The following is a 12,675-nucleotide window of genomic DNA, read 5'->3' on the forward strand; positions in this document are numbered from 1 at the left end:
TTGTTTCCCAAGCTTTCCCAATTAATCTCGCTTAAAGGTGTTACAAACCCAGCAAACATAACACTGTCTAAGACACAGCTGTGCAAAAATAAAATTTAAAAAATTGCCATGATTTAGAAAAATCCTAAGCCTACTCCAAAGTGCAATAAACAGTCCAATAATCAAGAGATGGGAGCATGAATGTACTATGTGAGCAGCATGTGGGGCATAGCACACCGAACAGAGACTGCTAGGAACAATGCGGTAGGAAACAAAACATTAAAAACTCAAATGGAAGCCCAACAACAGGCATACAGTCTTAGGAGGAGGTTTATTGCATAGATGACCAGAGGCGCTCAGATATCCCGTGGCTTCTTTGTAAAAGAGGCAAGAAAACATTGCAAAACTACCAGCCTGAATTTAGCTACATTTCCTATAAGCTACCATAGCCAAGATTTTAATTAAAAGCAGGAAAGCAAGAACAATCTCATGCCAGGTGGTCTGGCAGTAGCCCACTGGCTCTATTTTAATGGAGAAAAATGTAAAACACAGTTGTTAGGTAAACTGTATATCATACTTTCATAATAACAGAAAGGAGAAATTCAGAGAGGAGGGAGAAATACCCAACATAGAATAATATATTATAACATACGGAAAGGCAATTTACCATAGAAATGTAATACACTTTTAAAAAACCAAATACAATAAACTAGTAGAATTTGCAGTATCCAATCACGTCTTGTACAGTTGCCGATGAAAAGATTTTTGCAAATAGCAATTACAGTGCCTGGCATGAGGTCTATCACTTATATGAATGTGCTATTGCTGTCTGCAATGTTTTTTTTTATTATATCATATGTAGGTAGGAAGTCACAAACACAGCTGCACATGTTCAAAATTAGTAAATTTCCCTTTCCTCTGAAGACATCATTTTTCTATTTTTGCTTTTCTTGTGCTCCTGTGCCTTTTGGTACGATGACATACTGTCATGCTTCTTGTTATAATTGCAAGTATTAAGAATCCCTATTTAGATTCTAAGCACCAAAGTTGGTAGGGATCTAGTAGGTCACCTAGCAGCACAATCACATTTCCTAAATCATGGAAACCAATAGTTTAGGCCTCCTTTTAAATACATTTTAACAAAGGTGATGCTAGGTTTTTAAACCAAACTAAGGCAGAGCAGGTAAAAACTGAAGGTGATTCAACGGCCTTATCTAAAGCCCTGGCATCCTCTCCTCTCCCAGGCAGGGCAGACATTAAACTGGAGAAACATTCTTCTGGGGCAAATGGGGTGGAAATGCCTGGATGAGATTAAAACCAGCTACAGAGCTGGTCTAAATCACCCATTGATTTGAGGGTGTATGTTCTTGGTCTTCCCTTGATACACCCTCTTTTGGTCCTACTGAAGTCCCCAGCCCTGCAAAAGCAGGGACCCAGCAATTGTTGGCTTGGGCACTGGAGGTTTCCACAGCATTGAGGAGGGGGAATCTGATACCGGATTTCCCTTTCCAGTTTTGCGGCTCTTCAGTGTCATAGGTAAAGGTAAAGGGACTCCTGACCATTAGGTCCAGCTGTGACCGACTCTAGGGTTGCGGCGCTCATCTCGCTTTATTGGCCGAGGAAGCCGGCGTACAGCTTCCAGGTCATGTGGCCAGCATGACTAAGCCGCTTCTGGAGAACCAGAGCAGCACACGGAAACGGCGTTTACCTTCCCGCCGGAGCGGTACCTATTTATCTCCTGCACTTTAACGTGCTTTCGAACTGCTAGGTTGGCAGGAGCAGGGACCGAGCAACGGGAGCTCACCCCATCGTGGGGATTCGAACCGCCGACCTTCTGATCGGCAAGTCCTAGGCTCTGTGGTTTAACCCACAGCGCCACCCGCATCCCCTTCAGTGTCATTGATCTGATGTATTCTGTGTCCCCTGGAATGCCCTCCCAGGGGCCATAGGAGTGCACACTAAAAGACTCAAATTCTCATAAGCTTTGCATATGCTAATTTATATGTGTAGGTATCAGTGCTTTTTTTCTAGAAAAATAGATGCCAGTACTCATCGTGAAGTTCTTACAGTAAGTGTCACACTTTTTAACAACAACAACAAAAGAGATGCTGGTACTGCATACCCCTGATCCTCTTGGGGAGCACTTGTAGGTATGAATTTAGTGATTTGAGCAAATTATGGCAGTGGGTAGCTGAGGTCTCACCAGTTTGCAGCATGCCCAGCCACTCTGTAAACTAGGGATGGAGAACCTCCACCCCGTGGGCCAAATGTGGCCTCTCAGATTTCCCCATTTGGCCCACGAGGCCATCTCGCCCAAAACACATCCACGTGCCCCATATCTGATGTCATACATGTTGCCAAGTTTCAGGAAGACAGATGCATACCTGGCTTGGCTGTGTGAATCCCCCCTGGGGAATTCAAGCATGAAGTCAAACCCTGCAAAAAGGTAATGATTGACAGGTAAGTGGTCTCACTCACCTGTCAAAGTTGACCTGCCTTTTTTTTTTAAAAAAAAAAGGGTAAGAAAATCTGAGGTCCAGCACAAAATACCCACCCTCTAACAATACCCTTAGTTTTTAGGAAGGAATTTTCAAAGCCTTAGACCAGTCACTCCACTGCTAAATGCCTATTGTGGTAGGAAAGTGTTGCCAGCTGGGTGGCCACTCCCAGTGCCTGGCCCTTTAACAGCAATCTGAAGCTTTTCCTGGAATGGAAATGGGCGCTTTTGCTCTTCACAGAGGTATCTGGTTAGCTACTGTTGTGAACAAGCTACATGGGCACCAAGGGCCTGATCCAGAAGGGTTCCTGTTTTTTATGTTCAGAAAAGCTTCATATGTTAAACTTCTTATCTAGCAGGTTGCTGTTACAAGACCCAGGAGCAGAGCCAGTCTTAAAAACATCAGTCTTCTGGGCAATTCTAGGCATAGGGGGCAACAGAGGGCAGGGAGAAGAGACTATCAACTCCTGCCTGACAACTAGCAGGACTGTATCTTCTTTTCCACCCAGAAATCTTAACACATGGGATAAATCTCACCCTTTCAGAAATGCACAGTAGTCTTTTCCTGCACCGTCCCTGATATTTTTTGTACCACTGCTACTCTTAGGGTTTGGTTTTTTACCCCCTGGCTTGAGGTAACTGAAGCACAATAACAATCCTCTTACGTTCCTGACGCAGATTTGTCATCAGGCACCTGCCCTGACTGCTGCTCTCAAATTACATTCTATGTTTTTCCAGGGCGTGCTGCATCTTCTACAGACTATAATCATATTTGCATTAACTTGAGGTGAAACTACACGGTACATTAAGCATACTTTAGTTTTTTTTAAAGTCCTCTGGAACGCACACCCCTCTGAAGTCTGGTGAGTGTGAGGAGGAGTATGAGCGAGGGTACTAATGGATAGACCTTTATTCTGGGGTGAGTGCTCCTCATGTGTGCAGGTGTTTTGTTTGTTTGTTTTGCAGCACCCATAGAACATTGTTGGCATCAAGATGCCACCTTGGATCCCTCCTGGTCATTTAATATGGCTTTACCCTTTTCAGGAAAAAAAAAAATCTGCTGAATTGAAAACAAAAACTCTGTAACCCCTTGTGACGTCTGAATAACCTGTTTACAGTATTAAGCCGCTGCCCAGAAGCACTTCAAAAGAAGGTGGTGGCTGTTCCTACCTGCTCTCTCACTTCTCTCTGCTTGCTTGTCCTTCCTCTCCCTGGGAAATGCAAGAAAGGGATGGTCATAGAATATGCAACACCTCAGTCTCTCACTCCTCTGTCACTTAAACCTACTATGATTGCTGCTTCCTTTGTTCTTCTGATGTTGTGATTTTGTATTTTTAAAAAATATTTTGAGCTTTAATGGTTGCTTGCTTATAATAAATAGTTGGTTGGTTGACTGCTCTGTTGCTCACCAGAGTTCTTCTGGGCTGTGCAGTGGTGGGAATTCAACTCTGCCAGCACCATACTACCCAAAGAGATGGCAATGAGCCTGCAGAGATGGCGCCCCTATTTTTGCTTCCTCCCTCTGGATGGCTCTGTTACTGGGCTTAGCTTTTCCTGCCCTACTACCCAAAGGGCATCTAACCAGGGGAAGTTAGCACAGGGAAGTTAGCACTTTTGTTCTGACAGGCTTTCCCAGCTGGATAAATGGGTCTTTCACTACAAGTTTTAGTCTTTGTTTGAAATGTATTTGTTTCTGTGTTCTTAATTATCCCTAACCCTAATAATAATAATAATAATAATAATAACAGCAGCAGCAGCAGCAGATGTCTTGCCTAGTCCTTGCTGCCACTTCTCCCTCATCTCTTTCTGAGTGGCGTGGCAGGATTTGGTTTGCTGGGCTGAATGCCCACTGTTGTGCTGTCCAGACAGGGCTTAGATAAGCAACTCTGATTGAATGAGGTGTTTGCTCCCTCGGTCCACAATCCTCTGTCCACAGAAAGAGGATGGAGGTGGCTGCCAGCATTTTCTATCAAGTCAGCACCATGGGCCAAAACCTTCCTTCTTGCAGTGACTAGAGAGGGCAAGCAAGAGAGAGGCCAGCAACACTGCTCCCTTCTCTGGCTTGTATATTCTCTCCCTCCCCTACAAGGCACCACAAGGTGTGCTTCAGCAAGTTTCTTCTTCATCTGATATTAAAGGTGGGCTGTGTCATGTTCTCAGCTCCTGCTTTCAAATGTCCTATATTATTTTAAAACTAATTGGGTCATGAAGAGTCAGACACGACTAAACGACTAAAGAACAACAACAACAACAACAATTTTATATACCGCATTTCTCCCAGTGCAGGACTCGAGGCAGCTCACAACATAAATTGAAACAGATGCAGCTAAAAACATATAATCAATATAATTAAAACAACAAGAAGTAACCCAATTTAAAAACACAGCACCAAAACATTGAAAGTAACACACATGCACGTACAACACTTGCCCTCATAAGACCCTGCTACAACCACCAGTTAGTGGCCAAAGGCTTGTTGGAACAAAAAAGTCCTTGCCTGCTGAGCAAAGAAAAGCAAAGAAGAGGCCAGCCTAAGTCTCCCCTGGTAGGGATTTCCGCTATCTGGGAGCAGCCATCAAGAAGGTCCTCTCTCCTGTCCTCACCTGGGAAGGTGGGGGCAGGATAGGGAGAAAAGACATCCCTAAAAGGACTTAAAATTCTACCAGGCTCATACATTCCAGAGAGGCACCTAGTTGGCCCCTGTGAGAACAGGATGGTGGACCAGGTAGGGCAGCATCTCCTACAGGGCAAAGAAGGGGTGATGAGGCGGATGCTCCCTGGGATGCTCCCTACCAGCGTGGAGCCCTAACTCCAGCTACAAAAGCTGAAGCTGCTGAACAGCTGTTGTTTTTCCTGCGATATATAATTTTTTTTTCTGTATCCTTATTTTTTTAGATCTTACCACAATTTACGTGGGGAATTGTTAAATTTGTTGGAGTACTTTTTGATTTGTTTATTGTTCATGACTTATGCTTGAAACGATGCAAACCTTTCCTCGTTGCAAGAGGCCTTGGGAAGGCATGGCCAAACTTGCCCCTCCAGCTGTTTTGGGACTACAACTCCCATCATCCCTAGCTAACAGGACTAGTGGTCAGGGATGATGGGAATTGTAGTCCCAAAAAAACATCTGGAGAGCCAGGTTTAGCCATGCCTGAACTAAGGAAAGGCGGCAGGGCAAATAAAACGGTGGTGATCCAAACCAGCTGATCAGAAACACTTTAAAAAAAAAAGTTTTTGTCGCTCAAAGCGCGCGTCTGACCGCCGCTTCCGAGTTAAGGCGCGTTTCAGACGGCACTGAGGCAGCCGCCCCTCCCTTTCCGGCGTTTCCAGTTATTCTAGCCAACTGAGGGAGACGGGAGGGGGGGAGGCGCTATGCGGCAAGTCCCGCGTGACGCTCATGGGCGCATGCTCGTTTGCGACGCGGAAGCGCTCCTGGGGCGCCGCGGAGGCGGCGGGGCAAAGTGATGAATCATCACAGTGCTCCCTCTGCTTTGCCTGGGCTCTGATTGGGCCTCGGGCGAGTCACGTGGTGCAGCGGCGCGGCTGTTCTTTCCCGCCTGCAGCCGCGCGCTCGCTCACAGAACGTAAGTTTTTTTGGGAGGAGGGGGAGCGCCTGTTTGGTGCGACGGTCCCGCTCAGGAGCCTAACCTGAGCGTGTGAGGCGGTGGGGAGCCGCTTCCCTCCCTGTCCCTCCCTCTCCTGAAGGGAAAGTGGAGCCGTCGGACTGAGGAGTCGGGAGACGTCCCCCCCCTCCCTCAGCCTTGTCCGTAATTTGGAGCTGGGGGGGGGGGCACGTCGGTCCTGCCCAGCTATCCTCTAACGTGTCTTAACTGTGAGGCCGGGAGATGGTGGCGTCGGAGGAGCGGCGTTTCCGTGTTTTCCTGTACACTTGGGTCCACCTGCCTTGCTTACCTCGCCCTGCTCCTTAAGGCAGGCATGGCCAAACTTGGTCCTCCAGCTGTTTTGGGACTACAACTCCCACCATCCCTAGCTAACAGGACCAGTGGTCAGGGATGGTGGGAATTTTAGTCCCAAAACACCTGGAGGGCCAAGTTTGGCCATGCCTGGAAGGCGTCTGAAACCGAAAACACTTCACCAGCCCCTCGCCTCAAACGCCTTTCGTCCACAAGTTTGCTCAAGTAGAAAGGCCCTTCTGAAACAGGCTCAGTTATTCATGAGCGGTAGTAGCTGTCTTCGTTGGCTATATTTATTTGCTGCTTTGGGTGCCAAATGCCTCAAAGCAACTTAAAAAAGAAGAGCGAAGGCAAAACTCCCCCCCCCCATGAAGACCAGAGGTAGAAACAGCAACAAACAACCAAAAATTCTTATCCATATATCTGGAAATGATAAATCCTGCCTACCCCACTAAAGGGTGAGCACAAACAAGGCTACCAGCATAACCAGTTAGTCTCCAAATTAAGAATCAAAGGCCTGGGTAAATAAAAATGATTTTTGTCTCCGATGTAAAGGCAGAGAATGATAGTGCCAGGCTACTCTCACAGTGGAAAACATTCCACAAGTAATAAATTATAATAAAGGTATGTGGTGGGGGCTAAGCAAACAATACTTAAGATTTAAAACAACCTGCCAGAAACACTGTTGTGCTATAAAAACCTGACAGCTTTCAACAAAGAGAGCCTAATATTTGGCATTCGTTTCTTACAACGGGGTGTTAAATTAGTAGCACAAACTACCTTCCTGGCTCTTCACTCTTCCTCTACTTGCCACTACAGTATTTAAATTTGATTTCCAGTACTATTGTAGCACAAGTGCCTGGATTTGCTCTGTGTTGATGCTGTTTTGGTTATCATTGTTGCACTCAATAGCATACCGCTCTTATCACATGGGCATTTGTACATTTTGTACAATTTGTACATTGTACATTTACCATGTTGAGTGGTGCTTCACATTGAGAAAATTGTGTGGGGAAAATGAGTTAGCCAATCTTCCAGTATCATAGCTTATCATAGGGTTTATCCATACTTAGCATTCCAGGCATAAAGGTAAAGGGACCCCTGACCATTAGGTCCAGTCGTGGCCGACTCTGAAGTTGCGGCGCTCATCTCACTTTATTGGCTGAGGGAGCCGGCGTACAGCTTCCGGATCATGTGGCCAGCATGACTAAACCGCTTCTGGTGAACCAGAGCAGCACACGGAAATGCCGTTTACCTTTCCACTGGAGCGGTACCTATTTATCTACTTGCACTTTGACGTGCTTTCGAACTGCTAGGTTGGCAGGAGCTGGGACTGAGCAATGGGAGCTCACCCCGTTGCGGGGATTCGAACCGCTGACCTTCTGATCGGCAAGTCCTAGGCTCTGTGGTTTAACCCACAGCGCCACCCGTGAACCTATTCCAGGCATAGGCCTGCACTTTAAAGCTCTGTGTCCAGCTCTGTGTCCAATGACTCTTTCCCCCCCACCCCCACCCCAGAGCTTTCTCTGTGAAAACCCACTCTATAGCTGAAGCGCAACCAACAGCAATTCAGGTTTTCCATGGATTGCCACTTGCTCTGATTCAGCGGTAAAGAATGGGTTTCATGAGGAAAGTTTCGCTAGAGCAAACAGAAAGAGCACATGGAGCTTTAAAGCAGGGACCGTGCTTGGAAAGTGCAGAGGAAAGAAAAGAAAAGTAGGTAAGCCCTAATTCACACTCCTCTCAGCCCACTGACAGACTCTTCATTGTAAAAGGTGGGGGATAAGGGGATTAATATTCACATATCTCTTGTGTCACGTTTACTTTGGTTCTTACACCTCTTCATTAGCGTTGTTGTAAAGAGATCTGCTATTTATTTCCCTGCCTCCCTCCAAAAAGATGAGAAGTCATTAATAGCCCCAAGTGCAACATATGTAATCAAGTTTATGCTAACTTTTGTAGCCAAGATAATGGTGGAGAGCTAGGTATTAATATTCCCGGTATTAATGTTCCTGATCTCTCCCATTCATTCTTTCCTTCATTCTAGGTACATGGAATTGACTGCTTCTGTCAGGTTGAGATTGCCATTATTTCTTGATCAAACTAATGTCAAAGGTATGCATTTGCATTGCTTATTGCTCTACTGCGATCCTATAGCAGGTGAAAGTTGCAAAGTGCCTTTCTGTTGCCAGTGAAGAATCTTACTCTGTTTTCAATGTAATAACCTGTATCCTGTTTGTATTCTTCAAATCTGCCAGGCATTTTCAAAATATGCCAGATTTGTACTGTATTAATTTGCCTGTTTTAAGTTAGAAAAACATAAGAACCCTTTTGGATAACTTTTCAGTTACATACTACCCACATCTATTGTTGCAGTAGCATTTTCTGAAGTGATGTTGCAGTTGTGCTAAGTTACTAAGTTCAGGTACAGTAATTAGTTACTAGCATATATGCTGTAAGTGTGATGTAATTTGTTACAAATAAGACATTTGACTAGCTTTTACACATGTGTAATGCCAGTCATAAGTTCTGCTTATGTGACTTACACCCTGGTACATTACAAGTAGTGGCTAGATAAAATTATGACAGGAGTTTACCAAAACTGATATCACCAGTATATATGGTCCAATAGAAATTTGATCTTAATCGACCTAGGCACAAAGATGATTAAAGCGAGTCTCTTAATGACTGCATCCTGGTACAAGCAGATCTGTCATTTAAAAGTGAGCCCTCAAGTGCTGAGAAAATTGCAAGAACTTGCTTAAGAAAATGACCCTTGTTTTATATTTAATATTCAGTATTCAGCTGAAATGAATTTCACCCTGTGTGATTCAGCTCCTGGAAGCAAAAATATGCTTACAAATTATTTACATAATTTACCTTGGAAGATTTATTTTGAACTACCTCATTGCTTTTCCATTGCAAGTTATGACACACATGGTTCTGAAAAGCAAGTGAGTCTTAACAAGCTATCAAACAGCATTATTCATTAAAGTCTAAGATAAAAGGAAATGGAGTTGGGAAAAATGTCAAGCTACTGCACAGATCCTAAATGCCTGCATAATACTCATCATTCCATAGCTCTGTGTCTTTAGGATCAGATGTTGTAGCTCTTCCAAACTACTAGTGTGGAGAGGCACTTTTTAAAAAGTTTCTGGAATTTGACCCAACATGACATTATCCAGTTATATTGCAATTACAAGCTTGGTGAATCAAAAATGCTGTGGGCATAGTGCGTCTGGATTTCAGTAAGGCTTTTGACAAAGTCCTCCATGATATACTTGTGAGCAACTGACTGTGGAACAGACTCCCACCAAGAGGTGGTGAACTCTCCTTCCTCGGAAGTTTGGAAGCAAAGGTTGGATGGCCTTCTGTCGTGGGTACTTTAGTTGAGATTCCTGCATTGCAGGGTGTTGGACTAGTTGACCCTTAGGTTCCCCTCCAACTCTGATTCTATGCAGTCTTGTACCCACTAACCTGAAGATATGCCTAGTTGAACTCAATGAGACTTACTTATAAGTAGATATGTATATAATTGCACTGTTAGAATCATAGAATTGTAGAGTTGGAAGGAACCCCAAGGATCATCCAGTCCAACCCTTTGCAGTTCAGGAATCCTTCCCACAGCTGTCCCTGGGTAGACTCAAACCATCAACCTTTTTGTTAACTGTCAGACCCATTGCACCACATGAGGGCTGAATATTAATGTATTGCCTTAAAAGCAACATCTGTGTTTGGTCGTCACAGTGAGTTTTTGATTAACCACAATTAAAGGTTGCATCTAACACTAAACTATAGTTAGTTTTAGCTATGGTTTGTTTGAAACTGCAAGGAAGCTTCAAACTATGATTTATGAAGGTGTTTTCTTTCAACAACACATACTTCAGATTAATCACAGTTTGAATGTAATGCTAAACTGTGGTTAATTCAAACCAGAAACGAAAGCTTCTGAACTCCTTGCAGCCAAACCAGAGGGGAAATGGTTGAGCCTGAGGCTCAGTGCAGCATGACATCTGAACACACCCAATGAATAGATTACAAATGTTATCCCATTCTTTTCTGCTGTGGATTGTATAAGCCATGAAGCACTCTTAAATTGTTAGTATAGCTTTGATTAGTGTTGTGCTCCTGAAAACCAGTCCTAAATTCATTTAGTTCCATGTAAGTGTGTTTAGGATTGTGATTTAAGGCCTTGGTCTAGTGCAGATTTAGGGTTGAACGTAGTGGAACTTCCAGGTAAACATGCAGACGATGGAGTTGCACGTGTAATCTGGTTTCATTTTTATGTTGTGCAGATTAGTTGTTTTTCTACACTTGATTTACTTTCTTTTATTATTGTTATATATTATTTATTATTAAAAGGCTAAAAGCAACTTACGTTTAAAAAACAAACAAAAAAAACACAAGCAATGCCCAACCAAAGGAAAACACAATGTGGGAAATGTAATCAACTGCATATAATTTATGGCCTGAAAGCAACAACAGTGAATACCAATTGCAACCACTGGACTCCTTTCCATTCCAGACATGGAATGCATAAGCCAAGCATCAGCAATTTCCACTCCAGTTTCTGTTTTTGCCAGAATTCTCCAGCATCCCTCCATGGAGCACCTCTTTGTTAAATTATTTAGTTTACATTTATTTTTTATTAATTCTTATTCCTGTTTACTGCATTTATATCCCACCTTTTTCTTCTAGGAGCTCAAGATGGTGCACCATGAAAATCTTGTTTTGCTTTCTTATATTACTTTGCTATTTTTCTTTGTGCATGATTCTTCAGCGTCCTAACACACACACACACAGACACACACACACACACACACACATTTTAACCAAAGAAAATGGGAGTACTGTTGTTCAGTTTTAAACATGCATCTTTCATTAGCTATGCAGAACAATAAAATTCCTAGAATATGTAGTTGCAGACATTTATCTTGTGTAGGTGACAAAAATGTAGGCACGTGGCAGTTTTAAGTTAAAGACAAACATCCACTTGAAGATTATTCTGTAAGTATGTACATTTTGAAAGCTTTGGCATGTTTTGGAAATCATTGTAGGAAACAGAATAAATCCTGCATTGTTTAAAACTTCATTAGCCTTTTAATAAGCAAAGCAGAGGTTGAAAGAAGAATGTTTTAAGTAGCTGGAAATGTTATGTTGACAATACATTGCATTCCAAAAACACCAGAGAGGTGTTCCAGAATAACTGTTTTGGTTTCTAGCTTCAATTCATTACAAGGACTAATGTGTAAATGTGTGAAACCGAGCCCTGATGTGGGCTTTGTATAGAAAAGCAGTTTTGGGAGGGGAAAATTTGGGGTAGACAAGTAACCTGGGGTAAACTTTTTCCTGCTGCTTCTGCACTCTAAATAGCCTTCTCATCTGCACTTTTTCTCCCCCTCCCCCTCCCCCTCCCCCTCCCCCTCCCCACTACTTCACAATCAGAATGCATACTTACCTGTGTTTTGAACCCTGTGGGTAGGGGGATAAAGGCTACAATCCTCGATGCCAGTGTTTGGAACAGGGAAATGTTAAGTGGGGGCAAGAACATTCATTGAGATCCAGCGCCGAGAGCCTTCAGGCGGTTCCCTCATTGCGAGAAGTAAAGTTACAGGGATCCAGACAGAGGGCTTTCTTGGTAGTGGCACCCACCCTGTGGTACGCCCTCCCTTCAGATGTGAAGGAAATAAGCAGCTATCTTATCTTTAAAAGACATCTGAAGGCAGCCCTGTATAGGGAAGTTTTTAATATTTAATGCTGTATTGTTTTTAGCCCTCAATTGGGAGATGCCCAGAGTGGCTGGGGAAACTCAGCGAGATGGGTGGGGTATAAATAAAAATTTATTATTATTATTATCCCACTACTTTGCATCAAATCTGCCTTTCTTTCTTTCTTTCTTTCTTTCTTTCTTTCTAGTGTATTTTGGCACCAAGACTCTTAATATGTGCTTTTGCATGCAACCTTTAGTATCACATACTGGTAGTGAACTAGGATACCAAGTTATGACAGCTATTTAGCCAAAATGGGACTATTGATAAACAAGTGTCAATGATTTCAGTGGTAAAGTTAAAATCAAATCAAGTTTCTTAATTCATGCCACTCAATTCTTTGCATGTTTATTCCAAAGCATATATAACAGATTAATCCATTAAACATTACATTAAATATTTTTGTGTTTTAAATATCCTATGAGCTGACAAACTTCAGTTAAGTCATCATAACCTCTTCCTGACTTATATTAATTTATTAAAGATATGTTTATTAATTGAGGAAGTTTCTCCAGTT

At 43.2% G+C, this 12,675-nt stretch overlaps 1 protein-coding gene and 1 long non-coding RNA gene across 4 annotated transcripts in view; both read left to right on the plus strand.

Annotated features, from left to right (window-relative positions):
- Nucleotides 1-12,675, plus strand: part of LOC307216094 — a 387,485-nt gene that overhangs the window by 351,694 nt on the left and 23,116 nt on the right. The gene's annotated exons all lie outside the window — the stretch shown is intronic.
- Nucleotides 5,969-12,675, plus strand: part of RHBDD1 (rhomboid domain containing 1) — a 29,823-nt gene continuing 23,116 nt past the window's right edge. For 2 of the 3 annotated variants that reach the window (XM_079975931.1, XM_079975932.1), the window contains exons 1-2: nucleotides 5,978-6,060; nucleotides 8,438-8,505. The gene's annotated coding sequence lies outside the window, so the exon portion shown is untranslated. Of the gene's footprint in view, nucleotides 6,061-8,437; nucleotides 8,506-12,675 lie in introns of all 3 variants that reach the window. The other variant, XM_079975933.1, reaches the window with a different exon arrangement.

The sequence above is a fragment of the Podarcis cretensis genome (assembly GCF_951804945.1).
Source record: "Podarcis cretensis genome assembly, chromosome: 5".
Classification (NCBI taxonomy): Eukaryota; Metazoa; Chordata; class Lepidosauria; order Squamata; family Lacertidae; genus Podarcis; species Podarcis cretensis.